The sequence below is a fragment of the Thamnophis elegans genome, chromosome 3 (genome assembly GCF_009769535.1).
Source record: "Thamnophis elegans isolate rThaEle1 chromosome 3, rThaEle1.pri, whole genome shotgun sequence".
Lineage (NCBI taxonomy): Eukaryota > Metazoa > Chordata > Lepidosauria > Squamata > Colubridae > Thamnophis > Thamnophis elegans.
Window position 1 is genome coordinate 137,153,301 of NC_045543.1, and position 13,426 is coordinate 137,166,726.

Below are 13,426 nucleotides of genomic sequence, written 5' to 3' on the forward strand. Positions count from 1 at the left end.
GTCAGTCAGTCAGTCTGTCAGTCTGTCTGTCCGTCCGTCCATCCATCCATCCATCCATCCATCCATCCATCCATCCATCCAGCCAGCCAGCCAGCCAGCCAGCCAGCCAGCCAGCCAGCCAGCCAGCCAGCCATCCAGCCATCCAGCCATCCAGCCATCCAGCCATCCAGCCAGCCAGCCAGCCAGCTATCCAGCTATCTATCTTCTGTCTGTTTGTTTATCTACCTATCTATCCAGCTATCTATCATCTATCTGTCTGACAGTCAGTCAATCAGTTTGTTTGTCTGTTTATCTATCTATCCAATTATCTAACCTCTATTTGTCTGACAGTAAGTCTGTCTGTCTGTCTGTCTGTCTATGTATGTATGTATGTATGTATGTATGTATCTATCTATCTATCTATCTATCTATCTATCTATCTATCCATCCATCCATCCATCCATCCATCCATCCATCCATCCAGCTATCTATCCTGTATCTGTCTGACAGTAAGTCTGTCTGTCTGTCTGTCTGTCTGTGTATGTATGTATGTATGTATGTATGTATGTATGTATGTATGTATCCATCCATCCATCCATCCATCCATCCATCCATCCATCCAGCTATCTATCCTGTATCTGTCTGACAGTAAGTCTGTCTGTCTGTCTGTCTGTCTGTCCGTCCATCCATCCATCCATCCATCCATCCATCCATCCATCCATCCATCTAGCTATCCACCATGTACACAACAAAACAACTGTTCATCCACCTTCTGAACAATAGCACACGATGTTTGACCATAGTTTTCCTTCTTATATAATATCAGTTGTTTGAATATGATCACCTATAAATTGTTATTCACGGTTTCTCATTTTTTTACTGCTTAAACAGGAGAACTCAATGGAGTCCAGAACTTTTTAGATGTGAAGTTTGTTCCCTTTGGTTCTCTAGTAAATTATCTTATGGTAAAATACTGGGGTCCAGTCTATATTATATATATATATATATATATATATATATATATATATATATATATATATATATATATATATATATATATATATATATATATATACACATATATATATAAAATATAGACTGGACCCCCATAAGTTATAGTCTTGTTAAATATATATATATATATATATATATTTATTTAACAAGACTATAACTTATATCACTCAACTGACTGAAAGAATCCTTTAGTTGTGTAACTATCTTTTCACAATGTTTAAGTAATATGTATGCTAATCTTTTATGTTTTAAATGGGTTTAATAAAGTGCTTGCTTTATGTTATGCTTTTAATTATTTATTTGCTTTGCGAAGCTGCTAAGAAACTCTTGCAAATTAGCAACTATATGCAAACACCGAATGAAAACAACAACAAATACTGGGATGTCTTTATAATACTGTGGTAGAGTTATTAAATAACATAATTAGTGAGCAAAAAGCTACTATCCGCTGAAAAGATTCAAAGGATACAGAACAGGGGATAAAAATGGGGGAGACAGGAATTGGAAAAAATATCAGGTCACCTGCTTTTGTTTAAGTAGAACAAACAAGAGGTGTTGGTTTTTTTTGCTAGAACTCAAAATTATTTCAAGTTTGTGGGGTTCATTTTTACATGTGAATCAATTTAACCCTTGGTGCTGAGCAGGTATATGTGTGAACCAGAGGATAACACAGGCAGAAACCTCAATTCTTTATCAGCAAGTTTGAGGTCCAGTTATTTGAATAAGTCAACATCATGAGACTGCTAACATTTTGTCTCATTTCTTGTACTCACGAGGCAATCAGGAATTTCTAATTATGTCGATTAATCTGGGAGAGAGGGAGGGAGGGAGGGTGGGAGGAAGGAAGGAAGGAAGGAAGGAAGGAAGGAAGGAAGGAAGGAAGGAAGGAAGAGTGGATGGATGGATTGGGGAAGAAGGTAATAGTAATCTATAGCCAAAAAAAACCCTTCCATATTGAAAGAGAGCCATGATATTGTAGTGGTTGGAATACAGTATTGCAGGCTAACTCTGCCCACTGCTAGGAGTTTGATCCAGACCAGCTCAAGGTTGACTCAACCTTCCATCCTTCTGAGGTCAGCAGATTGTTGGGATCAATATCATGACCACTTAGGGAGGCCTTTAAAACATTGTGAAGTGGTATATAGGTCTAACAGCTATTGCAATTGCTACCATAATTATTCTTCCTACTCTCAGTCAATTTTCAGTTATTATCAGATCATATTTTCCCCATCAATATCAAAAAGACCCTATTGCTTCAAGAGTAGCATCTATTTTCCTCCATGGATTTTTTTTTCTGAAAAAAGAAAACAATAAATCATAAACACACATGCACACACATACACCAGAAGTCACCATATTTTCTCCCATCATCAAGTCCATATGAAGCTGAAGTGAGATTGTCTCTGGCATTGCTGTTTGAAGCAGGATTATTCAGAGCAAGCCACAGTTACTAGGCATAACAGTTCTATCAAAAAAAGGCAATTAGAAGATTTCAGCTCATCGTTAAATGACAGTAGTTGAACAATGCTCAAGAATTAATCACTGAGCTGACAGCTCCAACCTTTGGCCTCTCTTTAGCTTTCTGCTTTCCCTGTTGCTTGTTCTATTGTTTTATTATTCCAGCTCCTTGATTGTACAAACTCTCACCCCGACTTTTAGTATAACATGGCGAATGAAGATCTGTAAAAGCTCCCCGCGTGGTCCCAGGAGATGCCGAGCCAAGAATATCAATAACAGACATTGTAGTTCTCCTCCAAGGAAAGAAAGCCCTGTCTTCAGAGAAACAGAGGTTGACCCTGGACTCCCACTGGGGAGAAACCCTCTAGAGGCTCAGACCAAATGGCAGGTGGAGGATGGGTGGGAGATAAAAGGCAGGAGAGAAGAAGGAGGAGAAGGAGAAGGGGGAAAGATTGGAAAGATAGAGAAAAGAAAGAAAACCCCACTAAAGTGTCCTTACAGCATAATGATCTGTATCATTTATAGGCAAAAGTAAAGGTTCTCCTCACACATATGTGCTAGATGTTCCTAACTCTAGGGGGCGGTGCTCATCTCTGTTTCAAAGCCAAAGAGCCAGCGCTGTCTGAAGACGTCTCCGTGGTCATGTGGCCAGCATGACTAAACACCAAAGGCACACAGAACACTACTACCTTCCCACCAAAGGTGGTTCCTATTTATCTACTTGCATTTTTACATGCTTTCGAATTACTAAGTTGGCGGAAGCTGGGACAAGCTCACTCTGTTACAAGGCACTAAGGATTCGAACTGCCGAACGGCTGATCTTTCTGATCGACAAGTTCAGCGTCCTAGTCACTGAGCCACCGCCTCCCTGTATCATTTATATTTATATCCTTATATCCATATCCATCTCTCCTCCCTCCCCCCTCTCTTTCCTTCTGTCACTTGTCTGTCGGTCTGTCTCTCTGTCTGTCTGTCTCTCTGTCTGTCTTTCCCATTGAAATACAGGTACCAAAAACATCTTGCAAGAGAGATATACAATGTGATATGCACAGGTAGAGTTGGAAGGGACCCCAACGACATCACATAAATCAGAAGTGCCTGACTCTAAATGGCAAGGCTACATGCTACCCCTAAGATGATCAAGTGTCCCTTGATGCTTCTCCAAAAATCACCACCTAGTTCTAACATCTAATACAGTGGTGATTTTTTTTTTTTACTACCGGTTCTGTGGGCATGGCTTGGTGGGTGTAGCAGGGGGAAGATACTGCAAAATCGGTTCACCGACAAATGCGCGCCTGTCAAAACTGCGCCGACAAAAGCGCGCCGTTCAAAGCGCGCCCACAAAAGGGCGCCGACAAATGCGTACTGACAAAAGCGCACCATCAACAAACAAAATAGTGGGACGCGAAAACAACGTAATAACCCTAACCCTAACCCTAACCCCAACCCTAAACCTTACCTTTACCCTAACCCTAATCATGCTTTTGTGGGCGTGCTTTTGTGGGCGTGCTTTTGTGGGTGCGCTTTCGACATCATGGTTTTCTCACCGCACTTTTGTCGGCGCGCTTTTGCCGGGCGCGCATTTGTCGGGTCACAGCAAAATCCCCATTCCCTTCCCACTCTTGGGGAAAGGATATTGCAAAATTCCCATTCCCACCCCTTTCTGGGGCCAGCCAGAGGTAGTATTTGCCGGTTCTCTGAACTACTCAAAATTTAAGTTACCGGTTCCCCAGAACCTGTCAGAACCTGGTGAATTTCACACCTGATCAGATATGACATACAATGAGTAATTATTAAAGATTTCAAACCTATTGATCATATTTAAATAACTCAGTGTTAATGGCATCTACATTAAATAAAACTTTTTTCCCATTCTGGCCTATCCATTTCTGGCCCCTGAACTGCTGTCTTCTGGAGTGGGCTACCATATGCCACCATAAGGCTCAGTGCCCTTTGCCTGCCCTAAAGTGGAGTCCTTCTGCTCTTAAGACAATACCTGAACTTATCTCCTCCCTCATTATTCCTGTTTTATTTCCAAGAAAGGCTGTCCATTCATTGTCAAAGGTGGGGTTTGTTTCTGGGGAACACAGTCAGAAAGGGATGGGAACTGCTGAGGGTGGGAGAAAAGAGAGCGAATGTGTCAATCTGCCAGCAGACAACAGCTGCAGCCTTCATCCAACAGATAGCAGATGCAGCATCTTTCAAAAGCTGGCCCCCTCCTGGCGCTGGGTGTCAAAAGGCCATGTGGGCTGCCATGAAAATTCATTACTGTCACAAGACCGAAGACCTCAACCAATGCTTCTGACAGGCCTGAAATCAACAGATGGGAAGTGTAAATTAAAAACAAATCATCTTTGGTGTTAAAGAGCAAGAAGCAAGAAGTAAAGGAATGTGTTTGCCTAGATCTATTTATGGTTTCCTTTCTTAGTTTTTCTTGGCTTCCATATCAGTCACCTTCCCCCCCCCCCTCCTTCCTTTTTTTTTTCCTTTGCTCTCCAACTTTTCAACTTGGGAGTTGACATCAAATTAACCATTTTTCTCCTTTTCTCCAAACCTTTTAAGATTTAGCTGGGATAAGTTGAAGCCGTTTGGTTTTTATTTTACACACGGCTTGAATTCTCTGCATTAGGGATATGTGTGGGGTTCCCAGCTGCCCAGCCTCCCAGAGATTCAAAATGTTTAACCCTAAATTTGGTATTGTTTCCAAAGGTTCTCACAGAGTCACCAAATAAAATGGTTTCATTGCATCCTGAAGGCAGCAAAAGACACTCAGAGCCAAACAGAGGTAGCAATTGTGGAAAGGCCATTAGTTCTCTTTTGCCCCCCTCTCTTTCTCTTCCAAATATATATCAAAGAGACAAAATTGCAGATGACCATTAGATGGCAACAAAAAAGAAGAGACAAAAGGTTTTACTCTTCACTGACCTCTAGTGGTTTATTTTTGAAATCCTTTGTAGCAGAGATCCACCTAGACCAGGGGTGTCAAACTCAATTTCATTGAGGGCCGCATCAGGGCTGTGGTTCACCTCAGGGGGCTGGGTGGGCATTGCTGTCTGGATGGGTGTGGCCAACTGGATGGGCATGGCCAGCTTGCCGCCACTCGAAAAACTGCTGGCATGTTTCCTCTTCGCACTGAGTAGACCAGGCCGAAGTCACAATGGCCTGCTGTTTCCTCTTCGCACTGGATAGACTGGGCCAAAGTGACATGGGCCAGCTCCTTACATTTTCCAGGATGGCCCTGTGGGCCATATCTGACCATATCATGGGCTGGATCCGGCCTGTAGGACTTGTGCTCGACACCCCTGTTCTAGAGAGAGAGGTTTTTCTATTTCTACCATCAACATGGGAACTCACCAACCATTTCCCCTAGGTTCTCCTGAATTAAAAGTGCAAGATTTGCACACCCCATGTCCTCCCCCTGGAGTAGAATAGGATTCAGCAAGGAGGAGGAATTTGTCTGAAATGGTAGAGGATTTCCTGCCTAAGTAGGGCATGCAAAAAATGGGGGGAATGCCTGTCATGTGCGCTGGGGGTCGTGCATTGCATTATGGGGGCGGCATAACGCTCCTCCTGCACTCCCTCCTGCTTTTGGCACACAAGCCAAAAAAGGTTTGCCATCGCTGGCCGAGGCCTTGAGTTCAAATGCACTAATGTTCCTTTTTGATCATGAGATGATTTATTTCATTTGTATGGTGATCATATATGGTGGTACTGCAAATAAGACTATTTGGGACTATCCCTGATGCATAGAATAAGTGTCCGATTCCAATTTTCTCACTCTGCCTCTTTAGATAAGAAAACAAAGTACATTCCTGCTCTCAAACTCAGAAATCCACGCTGATTTTCATATTAAAATTGCAAAGTAATAACGGTTAAAAAGGTGGGATACTTAAACAGTTTAAAAAGTCCCGTGTTTTAGGGAAATCCAATTTTGTTAGCTTCCTGGGGGTGAGTGCCATTGTTATTGTTGTTGTAATGAACACATATTCTTGCTGTCATCCAATGACCAACAATTAATTCCACACTGTGATATAAATGGAGTCTACTGCTAATTTCATGGAAAATTGATTTTAATCCTGTACATGATATCCCTGCAACGTGAATTAAATGTAAAGTTGCCAAACGAAGGAATAAAAGAATGAAATAATGGATGCCTGGGTAAATATATATTGAGAACTAAGGTTTGAATTTAATCTGGTTCCACCACCCAGGTCATTTTCAAGATCAATAAGAATTTTCCCTGCAATTAGTTCTGTTATCGGTCACGATCTCATGAACGATGATGGAAATTCAGGATCATGTCCATATATTAACCTGAGTTGGAGTTGACAGAATGAAAGGGGGGGGATGGTGCAAGGGTTTTTGAGCAATTGTGCAATATTATAAGTTACAGGAAGATCCATAACTGTTTTCTTTTATATCAATTATTGACTACCGAAAAGCTGTATTAATTCTTCTTTCATGAGCATAAATGAATATTGGCTGCACTGATTAAAAATCTTAATTAAATAGTTAAAGGTTCATTATTTTCATGGGGGGGAAAAATCAATGTTGGAATTTCAACTAGACTCACTAGTCTGAAACAACTGTGATAAATAGGCTCATTCTTATTTTATGTCCATATCACCTCTTCTCTTCTTTCTTCTGCTTCTTTCACAGCCAGCCATGGTTTTAGCAGTTAGCTGCAATTAATACATTGGGGTTTTTTTTAACCCTCAATTCAGTTTTATTTTGGGAGACATAGTCCTATTCTCTCAAACCTTTAGGGCAGTTTCATCAAGGTTAAGAAGTCCATAAGCCTTCTTGCTCATCTTCTACAACCTTTGGTGAGAGAAGTCATTATCATGTCTCAAATAAACCTAAGCTTCAATCATCCTGACATATTTTTAATCTATTTTTACTACATTTTGCTTTCTTGAAACTCTGCACTAGCCATTGGCAGCCTGATGCTCTTCAGATGATGATGATGATGATGATGATGATGATGATGATAATCTTTGGTGAGATTCACAGCCTTTGGGGCTGGCTGGTAGCTCAACAGCTCGAGTCCTAACCAAGGATCTAGGTAAGGTACCGTCGGAGGATATAAATTATTCCAAGTAGGGTGGGGTTTTTTGTAGTCAGAATGTTCAAGTCAGAATTTTCAAATAGCGAGGTAGCCCTTTAGGTATTGCTCCAAGGGCTCCAATTACAATTGGGACAACACCTCATTTCTTTTTCCACAGTCGCTCACCCTCAATTTGCAAGTCCTGGCATTTTGTGATTTTTTTCTTGCTGTTTATCTTCAATTCGTGCATCACCAGGTATTGCAAGGTCAATGAACCATACTTTTTTCTTCTCAATTATTGTTATGTCAGGTGTGTTGTAAGCCACGTGCCTGTCAGTCTGGATTCTGAAGTCCCACAAGATCTTGACCTTCTCATTCTCTAAAACCTTCTCAATTTAACGGTCCCAGTGGTTTTTGCTGTACTCAAATCCAAACTTTTGGCACAATTTCCAGTGAATAATCTTAGCAACGCGGTCATGGTGTTGTAGGTAGTCACTTTGTGAAATTTTGCTGCACCTGTTGATCAAGTGGTCGACTCTCTCATCTTTTTCATTACAGAGGCGACATTTGCTGTTGGTGGTAACATGTTGAATTTTTGCCTTCATGCAGTTTGTGGCTAAGGCTTGTTCTTGAGCTGCCAAAATAAAGCCTTCTGTTTCTTTTTTCAGTACTCCTGATCTTACCTAGTTCCAAGTTAGTTTTTGGTCAGCTTTGCCTTCAATACTTTTCAAGTATTGGCCATGTATAGCTTTGCTTTTCCAATTCTCAGCTCGCTTGTCAATTACTTCTTTCTTATATTCAGCTTTTAACTTCGTTGTCTTCAAAAGGTCTCCTTTATTTACTTCCCTAATCATTGGTTCTTCACTTTTCTGGATGTAATCACTCAAGCTGTGTCTTTCTTCTTCCACAGTCTGCTTTACTTGTAGGAGTCCTCGACCATCCTCTGCTCTTGGTAGATACAATCGGTCAGCATCACTTTTAGGGTACAAAGAATGATTAATTGTCATAAGCTTCCTTGTTTTTCTGTCCAAATTGTCCAACTCCATCTGGGTCCAGTCAATTATTCCTGCAGAGTATTGAATTACATGTATAGCCCAGGTATTTATGGCTTTTATGATGTTTCCTCTACTCAGTTTGGGCTTTAAAATCTTGCAAATTCATTGAATGTACTTGGCTGAGGTTAATTCCTTGACTTTATTATGCATTAAGTCAGAGGCCTCTAAAATCCCCACGTACTTGTAGCATTCTTCTGGTTTTACTGCCTTTATCATTTCTTCATTCTCAAGTTCTATTCCATCATCTTCTAGGACCTTGCCTGCCTTGTTTGCCATTGTTGCACATTTATCAATTCCAAACTACATACCAATGTCTTGGCTAAATTCTTTTCTGCTTTCAATTAATAAAATCAGTTCAGCTTTTGTTTTACCAAACAGCTTTAAATCATCCATTTATTATTGTTGTTGTTGTTGTTGTTGTTTTGTGAAATCACAGCTTCCAGTTCTTTAACTGTGCTGGCCTTCATCCATGTCAAGTTCTTCCCAAGAAGCTACACTGTAGTGATATAATTAAAAGGGCTTCCCTCAAAGGGATGATCACCTACATGAAACATATATTTGACAAGAGCTAGAAGTATCTTGTTGATTGCCTAACAATGAAGGGAAAACTCCACAAGAGTTGGAACTCCTGTAGATAATATGGGATTAAGCCACAAATCTTTGAAGCACCTTGCATTGGATTAAGAAGCCAACAGGGCTATGGAAAACTTCTTCACCATTTGTGTCAGCTAGTGTCAAGGACTCTCCCTAAACCAAATTAAAGGCCTGAGGACTGTCCCTAAACTAAACATTAAACTGCTCAGATCAATGAAAAGAAGGACTAGGGAACGACATGATAGTGGTGTTCCAATATCTAAGGGGTTGCCACAAAGAAGAGGTGATCTATTCAACCTATTCTCCAAAGCATCAGAAGGCAAGACAAGACACAAGGGATGGAAACTCATCAAGGAGAGAAGCAACCTAGAACTAAGGAGAAATTTCCTGACAGCGAGAACAATTAATTGATCGAATAGTTTGCCTCCAGAAGTTGTAAGTGCTCCAACACTGGAGGTTTTTAAGAAGAGATTAGACAACCATTTGTCTGAAATGGTATAAGGTGTCCTGCTTGAGTTGGGAGTTGGACTAGAAGGCCTCCAAGTTCCCTTCCAACTCTGTTATTCTATTATTCTGTTAAAAGGAGCATAATGTATTGATCTATCCTTGAAGTTAGAAGCAGAGTCACCTGCTTGAGATAGAACAGAACAGAACAACAGAGTTTAAAGGAACCTTGGAGATCTTCTAATACAACCCACTTTTCATTCCAGACAAGTGACTGTCCAATCTCTTCTTAAAAGCCTCCAGTGATGGAGCACCCACAACTTCTGAAGGCAAGCTAGCAGCCAAAGCTTCTGAAGGCAAACCGAAGGCAAGATAGGTGGCTAGAGAAATTAAATAAAGAAGTTATTGTTAGGAATATAATTCTAACGGTTGGGTTGGCAATATATAAATCATGTAACAATGTTGTATCTGTTTCTTTAAATCATACTGTAAAATGTGATTGGTTGCTGTTTTCATCAATCGGCCATAAGAGGGAGCCAGAACGACTGTTAGCTCTCTCTGTTTGTTAGATGCTGGGCTGATCTGGAAGTGCCGTGAGCTGTTGTAAGTTTTGCATCTGCTAGCAAACTTTGAGTACCGGACTGTTTGTATGATACTGGACTATGTTATTTGGATTATCCCTTAACTGAAAGACATTGATGACTGACTGTCTTATCCGTGCATGACTTGGACTGTTTGACGGACTCTGATACCTCTATTTCCACGAAAGTAAAAGCCTATTTAAACTGCAGTGTCTCTGTACACTGGTTTGTGTGTTCTCCAACACAACTGTCACAAAGCTTCGCTGAATGTACTCGCTCTCCCAACAGGGAGCTTAGCTAACAGTTATCAATGCACAAATCATCACAAAATGTCTCTTCTTGTCACAGATGACAAAATAGCTGTCCAGCATTTGCCCGATTCCAAACTTGCAGAGAATAAGTACTTGTCCGATTGAGAATAAGCTTGTGTCCCAAAACCTGAAATCCAACCTGCAAAATCAAAACCCATCATCTTGTTTAATTTCAAATTCAATCTATTTTTTTCAGTTCCAGTCTTTTGGAACTGAAATGCACCAGAGCAATGGTGGCTAATCTTTCTGTGGTTGGGTGCCAAAAATGATAGCACATGTGCATGCCAGCACCTCTAATGTAAAGCACGCCCCCACATGCGCATGCACGGACAAACCTCCACCCACATTCCCTCCATGTGCGCCACACTGCTCACCTCCAAACTGAGCTTGGAATTGCCTCCGGGGGGGCGGGGAGGAAGTTTTCGCTTTCCCCAGGCTCCAGGAAAGTCTCTGGAGCCTGGGGAGGGTGAAAAACAGGCCCAACAGGCCAACTGGAAGTTCGGAAACTGGCGCTGGAGCTGACGGCTTGCATGCCAACAGATATGTCTCTGCGTGCCTGTGGCACACGTGCCATGGGTTCGCCATCACGACACTAGAGGTTATAGGTTTTTTTTTAAAAAACAAACAAACAAAAGAAAAACAAATATAAACTTCTGTATCAAAACAGTAATTCTGATTCATCAAAACTCCCAGTCCAAGTCATTTACGTTTGGTTCTGAATCATGCTACAGCTGATTATAAACCTTGATTATTCCAGGCCAAGGCAGCTAGGTCACAAGTTTGGGAGACTTACATCTCACCAAGAGTCAGTCAAGAATCTTATCAACTTGATCACACTATCCTTTGGACAATTCCCGAAGAAACACAGTCTCAGAAGTGACCTTCCGTGATCCCATAAAATTACAAAATGTTAACCTCAAGAAACTAGAAGAGTTGAAATTTAGAGGCTGGCACCTTTAGTAAGTCTGCATCTTTTTAGAAAGATGGCCTGAAAGTCTCTGAAATTCCCTTTCTCAAAAGTTGGAGGAGGAGGGGGGCATAGACACAGATTGAGAGGATATATTTACCATATCTGAAACAGAAAGAATCAGGGACATTCACAGCACAAACCTTCAGTAGTTATGACAGAATGAAATGACTGTTAGAGAATAGTCAGGATGAACCTTTTAATGTTGAACAGGGATTAGAATCAGGCTGAGTTCAGAATCAGAAGCTATCAGCATTAGTAAACATTGTCAAATCATCATGAACTATTGATCAGAGAATATTGAAAAACTAAAAGCATTAGAGGAGTAGAGAAGATAGCTAGTTAGATTGATAGACAGGAGAAAGAAAGAAAGAAAGAAAGAAAGAAAGAAAGAAAGAAAGAAAGAAAGAAAGAAAGCAGGAAGGAGGGAGGGAGGGAGGAAACTTACATACATACATGTGACTCTCTCACACACATACATACACACAAACACACTCACAGAAAGAGACAAAAAAAGAAGTGGCAGTCCTACACACACAATATTTGCTAACGAAAGATAAACTTCCTTTGATTTGCTTTCAGAATACAATGTAGCCCTTCTTAGCCAGACAAAGAAAGGGGCAATTAAAAAAGAACAGGCTCTGCAAACCTGGGTCAAATAAAGTCATTCAAGAGCTAGGCCATAAACAGATGCTCCTTCTTTGGACAATGCTACCATAAAGAACTCCTTGAGAGCTCTATTGTTAAAATGAGACTCCTTGGGGAAAACTTAACAACTTTAGAAGAGGGGAGAGGACAATATACCCTGAGTTTTAACAGCTGTGGAACAAAAAGCTTTGGTGAGTAGCTAGACGTCACCAAGAGAGGAGGAGGAGGAGGAGGAGGAGGAGGAGGAGGAGGAGGAGGAGGAGGAGGAGGAGGAGGAGGAGGAGGAGGAGGAGGAGGTGGTGGTGGTGGTGGAGGTGGTGGTGGTGGAGGAGGAGGAGATGTTGAGACTGTAGAAATAATGCAGAGAAGAGCAACAAAGGTGATTAGGGGAGTGGAGGCTAAAACATATGAAGAACAGTTACAAGAACTGGGCATGGCTAGTCTAGTGAAGAGAAGAATCAGAGGTGAAATAATTGCATTGTTCCAATATTTGAGGTGTTATCATAGAGAAGACGGGACCAGACAAGGAACAATGGATGGAAACTGATCAAGGAGAGACTCAATGTAGAAATAAGGAAAAATGTTCTGACAGTGAGAACAATCAATCAATGGAACAACTTGACTTTAGAAGTTGTGGGAGTTTCATCATTGGAGATTTTGAAGAAAAGACTAGACAGCCACAGAAATGGTATAATGTCTCCTGCTGGAGCAGGGGGTTGGACTAGATCAAATACAAGGTGGTGGTGGTGGTGATGGTGGTGGTGGTGGTGGAGGAGGAGGAGGAGGAGGAGGAGGAGGAGGAGGAGGAGGAGGAGGAGGAAGAGGAGGAGGAGGAGGAGGAAGAGGAGGAGGAGGAGGAGGAGGAGGAGGAGGAGAAGAAGAAGAAGAAGAAGAAGAAGAAGAAGAAGAAGAAGAAGAAGAAGAAGAAGAAGAAGAAGAAGAAGATCATGCAGTAGTAATAATGATAAAGAATTCCAAAGTGGTGATGCCACATTCAAGTAACAGATGTTTATTCCCAAGCAGTGAGAACACTCAGCTCAGTGCATCTACACAAAGCTTCCTGACTTTCCCTGCAGAACATAATTCGCCTTCCCTGCAGACAACAGCAAGTCCTAATCATTTATTTTCCCTACTGTGGTGACTCGGGAGCTTTCCAGCCTGCAGGGTGTGAATTACAGAATAATTGGAAGGGGGGGAGAGGGGGGGGACAACCCACTTGGTACCAGGCTTAAAGACATCTCTTTGCATCGTGCAATTCATTGTAAAATGCTTTAGAAGGATGGGAGGAAGCCTCCTATTCAGCAGCTTGGCAAAGAAAAGGTACATCA